This window comes from Cajanus cajan, chromosome 11 (genome assembly GCF_000230855.2).
Source record: "Cajanus cajan strain Asha chromosome 11, NIPB_CcT2T_4, whole genome shotgun sequence".
Taxonomy (NCBI): Eukaryota; Viridiplantae; Streptophyta; class Magnoliopsida; order Fabales; family Fabaceae; genus Cajanus; species Cajanus cajan.
Genome location: NC_138527.1, coordinates 31875805 through 31881656, shown reverse-complemented (window position 1 = coordinate 31881656; position 5852 = coordinate 31875805). Strand labels below are relative to the sequence as shown.

Genomic DNA, 5852 nt, shown 5'->3' with positions numbered 1-5852 from the left:
AAAAAAGTCTATAATCTGCCAACATTCGCACTCAAATTTGATATAAAAAAATATCAATTTAAATTTGAACATAATATCAATCAAATTTCAAGAAAATAATTCTTACGCGAATGCCATTAAAAAAACGATAATGTGGAATTCAATATATATTAATTATATAATTTTCCCAAATATCATTTAATATAACAACAATGATTTTGACAAAAAAACAAAAATTCCGACTTCTGGTGGTACTCAAAGGATCAAACACAATATTATTTTTCCACTTCCGGTGAGAAAAATATTCTTTTATTTCATTGTTGCACAATTAACTCACTTCTGGTGAGAAAATGTTTCTTTATTGCATTGTTGCACAATTAACTCACTTCTGGTGAGAAAATATTCATTTATTGCATTTTTGCACAATTAACTCACTTCTGGTGAGAAAATATTTCTTTATTGCATTGTTGCACAATTAACTCACTTCTGGTGAGAAAATGTTTCTTTATTGCATTGTTGCACAATTAACTCACTTCTCGTGAGAAAATATTCCTTTATTGCATTTTTGCACAATTAACTCACTTCCGGTGAGAAAATTAAAAATTCAAAAAATTTCTACATTTGACAATGTCTTCAGGATCATTGCAAAATTGTTACATATACAAATTTATAACATTAACAGAAAATTATACAATTTCACAAAAATTCTCTTTAATAAAAATTTAATTTTTAATCGATCTCTTTATCCGTATAATCAATTAAACCAAATTGAAGAAAAAAAGAAAATGACCAACGCATTCAAATACACGTATTATCAATGAAGAGAGAAAAAAAAAATTGTAACAATACACTTTAGAACCCCATAACCTAATAACAACGGCGGCTCTGATACCACTTGTTGGGATAAATTTCTTAAGCCAAATAGAAATTTTCCATTAATAAAAAAATATGAACCGTTGTCTCAGATTACAGAGTTAATGATAATAACACGTACCTGTATCTAATAACATTGATCAAAAGGTTGCAGCCGAATAGTCTTTTGGTGCAATGATCTTCCTCAGCCAAATCACTGGATTCCTTGATGGGACTTGATGTTACTCTTCTGATGGGGAGACAGAGAAACGAGTGTTTCTGATTTGACATATTGGGGACCATGACCATCTTTATGATTTTAAACCTATTAGGGTTCCCATTAACCCCTAACGGGCCAAATCTAGTTTCCACTTATTTGGACCCATATCAGTTTTTCCTGTTAGTAGTCTAAAGGCTCACTAAAATTAGATCACTTTTATTGAGCCCAACTAAATGTAAATAACTAATATAAATACTACAAATAATATATGTAGCCCACAATAATTATTAGAAATAAAATTTCTAACATGTTAGACATTTTAAAAAGGTCTTTGGTTTAATAGAAAGAAAAAAGAAGAGAATTAACTTAGCATAATTGATACTTGTATTCACTTATTTCAAAAGTAATTCTTGTTAGAATTGTTTTATTTAATAACTCATGATGTATTTGGATTTAATGATATATCACATACAAATATTTAAAATAAAAAATAATAAAAGTTGTGTTAACGTAATGTCTTATTTTTTGAAAATTTGTTTAGATGAATTTATCTATATGTGCACTTATAAATAAAAAAATCTCCCTAAAAGATTAAAATTAGCGTGCCCAGACACACATAAATAAACTAATTTGTAGATGTAAAAAAATTAGTTTGTAAAAGTTCTTTTATATTAATTTTTTCTCTATACGAACTAATTTTTAGCGTATGGAAGTAGTTTCAATTTATTGGAAAAAAATGTATTTCATTTTTAATTCTCATTTTTTTCTTAAAATACTTGTAAACAAATTTATTCAAACAAACTTTTAAAAAGTTTAAGGTTTTAGGACTTTAAAGTGTTGCGTTTTATTGGAAAAATTTGTATTTATGTGAAAATTCCCTAACACTAGCAGAGTATATTGCGTTTTGTTGGAAACTTTGTATCTATTTTGTAGAAGAAGAAAAAAAGTTATCTCCGTCCATTTATCTATATATCAGCTTGATTAAGGATATTGTGTGTTTCCTATTTGAAAAGAGGAATTCTGTGCATATATTTTTTTTACAACTAGAATGAGTATAGAAAAAATATACCAGATAACATGAATGACATAAGAAAAAAAGATATGAAATATAAATTATAAGAAAATATTATAAAAATAGAACAGTTATTGTTCTACTTACTGACATATGAAACTATAATTTATGTGGTATTTTATTTTATCAATAATGAAAATTACAATAAAAATAACAAAATTAAAATCCAAGACCTGTAAATATTATTTCAATCCACAGTTACGTCGACTGTCATAATGGTTCTATAATTCATGTAGTAACTCTATGTTATCGATAGTAGATAAATATATTATTCACATCAAACTATATTAAACGAACTCAAGTTTAACCATTGTTGTATGCTAGCTTCATTTATTCGAAGTTATTACGACGATTCACTTCTTATTGTATATATGACTTCAGTGAAGTCGATAGTTTTACAAGACGATTAAATGGCAAAAGGTCTTGGTAAAGATTCAAGTCTTCACTTGATCATCCAAATAACGTGTTCAAAAACACGTTAAAAATCAAGAAATCACGCAAGAAAAGCTATAATTATTATCTTAATTATATCTTAAATATAAAAGTTATAACCGAGATGTGGAACCAAATGCACCATAAACCAGTGTCTGAATCGTGTCAATGAAACCAAGCACAGTTTCAAGACTCTTGCCATGATCTGCAACAGTTAAAGAAGCAACAAATCAAAATCCCAAATTTCAATGACACTGTAAGCAAAAACCAAAATTTAAAAATAGTAATTAAAAGAGGAGATAGCACTAACCAAGTTTGGGAACTGTGTGGCCTTCAGGGTGGAAAATCACAACAGGATCCTTGAATGCTTCCAACAAAACACTATGCTCTGGCCTCGCTATATCCGTCTTCCCTTTACCACACGCAAACCACAAACTATATTATATACAAAAGATACAAAGCAAATTTTGTTCCAACACATTTTGTTTAGATAAATTTTTCATAGAAGAGCAAAATATAAAGAAAAATTAACAATACGATTTTAAACAAGTTAATTGTAGAAGAGTTTCTTGAAACTACCTATAAAGTGAAGGGACGGGATATCTATTATTTTGGAGAATGCATCTTTAGCAAGTTCAGGCATTCCAAACATCTTTCCACCAAACTTGGCTCCTGAGATCACAATCACCAACTTGATCTTGTCTACCTTCGCAAGTGCTACGCCCTAATTAAAGTCATCCAGTACTCACTTTAATAAAATCACATGTAGGTTTAATTTTAATCTATGATAAATTATCTATTTCGAGTGTCTTTAGAAAAATTATAAAAATTAGATTATTTGTTATACTTAATTATAATTAAGATGAAATGAAATTTTGTTTGAGTATATTTACCGAAAAGCAATTTTTATTTTAGAATGTTTAATTTTGTTTAAATACAATAACAAATGTCAATTTTCACGTAGTAAATCAGTTTAAAAGAAAAATAAGCTGTTGAAAAATAATTATAAGTTTTCTTACGTACATGTGCTTGCATTCCTGGCATCGCAGCCGCTAAAAGTGCTCCCTTAGAGACATTAATTCCATTTCCTGGTTAGTAAAATATGGGAAAAAAAACATATATATACATACCAAAAGTTGAGTACCTGAGAGAAACCCATGATGCCATCGAACCGACCATTTTCCAGCATGTAGTCTTGGATGAATTCTAAACCTTCTTCGAAGTTGGTATACTCAGTGAAGTCCTGTACACAAATAAATAAAATGTGATTAGTATGGTAACATGATATCATATCATATTTTAATATTATTAATATACAATAGAATACAACCTCATTGGCATGGAACCATTCATAGCCTTCAATACCAGAAGTTCCCTCAACGGGAAACGGGGCATCGAGGAAAACAAGGTCCAGCTTCTGTGTTACAGATTGAGGCCACTTAGTAAAGACTAATTGCTTGAACCTTTCACTTCACCAGTGCTTCCGTGCCCATGGAGGCACAAGATTCTGGGTTTTCTCTGCCTTTGGTCTTCCATAACGTTATTGCATTTGGCATTTGCCCATGCTACGTTAAACTTAATTGAATTCTAGCTTTTTTTTGGAATATGACTAGTAACTACTATTTTGTACCACCACACCAAACTACCAGTGATTCAATGAGGTAGCTGAGGCAATATTGATAAATATCCAGAGAAAAAATAAGGACATTTTATTTATCCTTTTAATTTCATTATCTGTTTGTATTTTATGTAATAGTAGTTATAGCACTTCATGTTTACGTGTAAAAGTTAGGCAGATAGTTATATATTTTCTGCAATACATTTACAGTATATTCCATCTTCTACATATGTTTGGTAGAAGAGAATTATTACATAATTAAGTGGTCAAAAATGTTAAAAAATAGAAATAAAATCTATTAGTAATATAAAGGGAAAAAATTTTGTAATAACTTCTTCCCCTCCAAAATTTTTTCCAACAAAATCAAATATAAATGTAATTATATAAAATATATTTTAAAAAATAAAATAATTCAGAAATTAGTCAATTTACTAAAAAATATATGAAATTAATACTAATAATTACTACATTTTGCACATATTATTAACAAAATTAAATAAAAAAATTAGATTAAAATATTATAATAATTAATAATCAGTATTAAATTTTAACAAAGACAGTTTTTATTAGTTATTAAATGACTATTAACAAAAGCCAATATCATTCTTTAAATCATATTGGAGTGTATTTTTCAAAATCAATTTTTTCTCATGATCAATTATATGCAACAATTTCAAGAGTTACATTAAAGAGAATTAAAAATAATTAGTTACTAATAATAAAAATGAAGATTAAAAAATGTGTTCTATTGTTATTTACAAAGAATTTTTTAATAATTTGTAACAAGAAGTTAGTATATATTTATTTTTAATGTTATTTTTTTTTACTTATTATTAATATTATTATACTTTATATTTATTAATGTCATTGATTTTTTTTTAAATCAATTAAATATTATATCATTCAATTTACTAAAATAAATAGTGCATCTAAGAAATATTTATCCAGTAATTATTAAAAAAAAGTCATTCTCTTTATGAATAGTCATATTTTGAAATATTTTATTTACAAAGCTTTTAGATGTTTCGATATTATTCATTAATCAAAATTACAGCTTTATTTTAATAACTTGCAAAACAACACTGTTGAAATGGTGGAAAAAAGTAAGAAGGAGAAGAAAATTTTAAATTTTAAATTAAAAGTGAAATAAAACAAAATTTTGAACTTTTGTCATTTTTCTATATTTTTCAAAATATATTGTTATTTATATATTTTTTCTTTATCTTTTCCCCTATAATCCGGTAGGTAGAGATATTGTAATGGTTAGCATTAATTGGCACTAATTTAAATTGAAGAATAATATTAAAAACACCTATAAAATATAAGAAAAATTTTAATTTTTTCTTCCATTCAAACTACTATAGACAATCTAGTACCAGAAGATTGAAATAATATGATAAGACCTCATGTTCAAACCTCAATCTCTTATTATTGTTATTATTATTCTTATGGATGAATTTTTTTTTCTTTAGTTTCAAATTTTGATTCTTTTAACTATTTTCCAAACAGATTAAGAAACTTTTAATTTATATACATTTAGACTTAAATTATCTTCATTTATTACTTCTCCACTTAAAAGTAATATTAATACTCTATTTAAACAAAACTTTATTACTCAACTGTACATAATTGGGAGAAATTACATAAAGATATAATAAATTCTTAAAAGAACTAAAGTT

At 26.5% G+C, this 5852-nt stretch overlaps 1 pseudogene across 1 annotated transcript; it reads right to left on the bottom strand.

Annotated features, from left to right (window-relative positions):
- Positions 1 to 2282: 2282 nt before the first annotated feature.
- Positions 2283 to 5852, bottom strand: LOC109800417 (uncharacterized; annotated as a pseudogene). The gene is made up of 6 exons (XR_014430678.1): positions 3886 to 5852; positions 3700 to 3798; positions 3579 to 3620; positions 3135 to 3279; positions 2866 to 2967; positions 2283 to 2760 (listed from the first exon to the last, which is right to left on the bottom strand). The product of XR_014430678.1 is annotated as an uncharacterized LOC109800417 (transcript).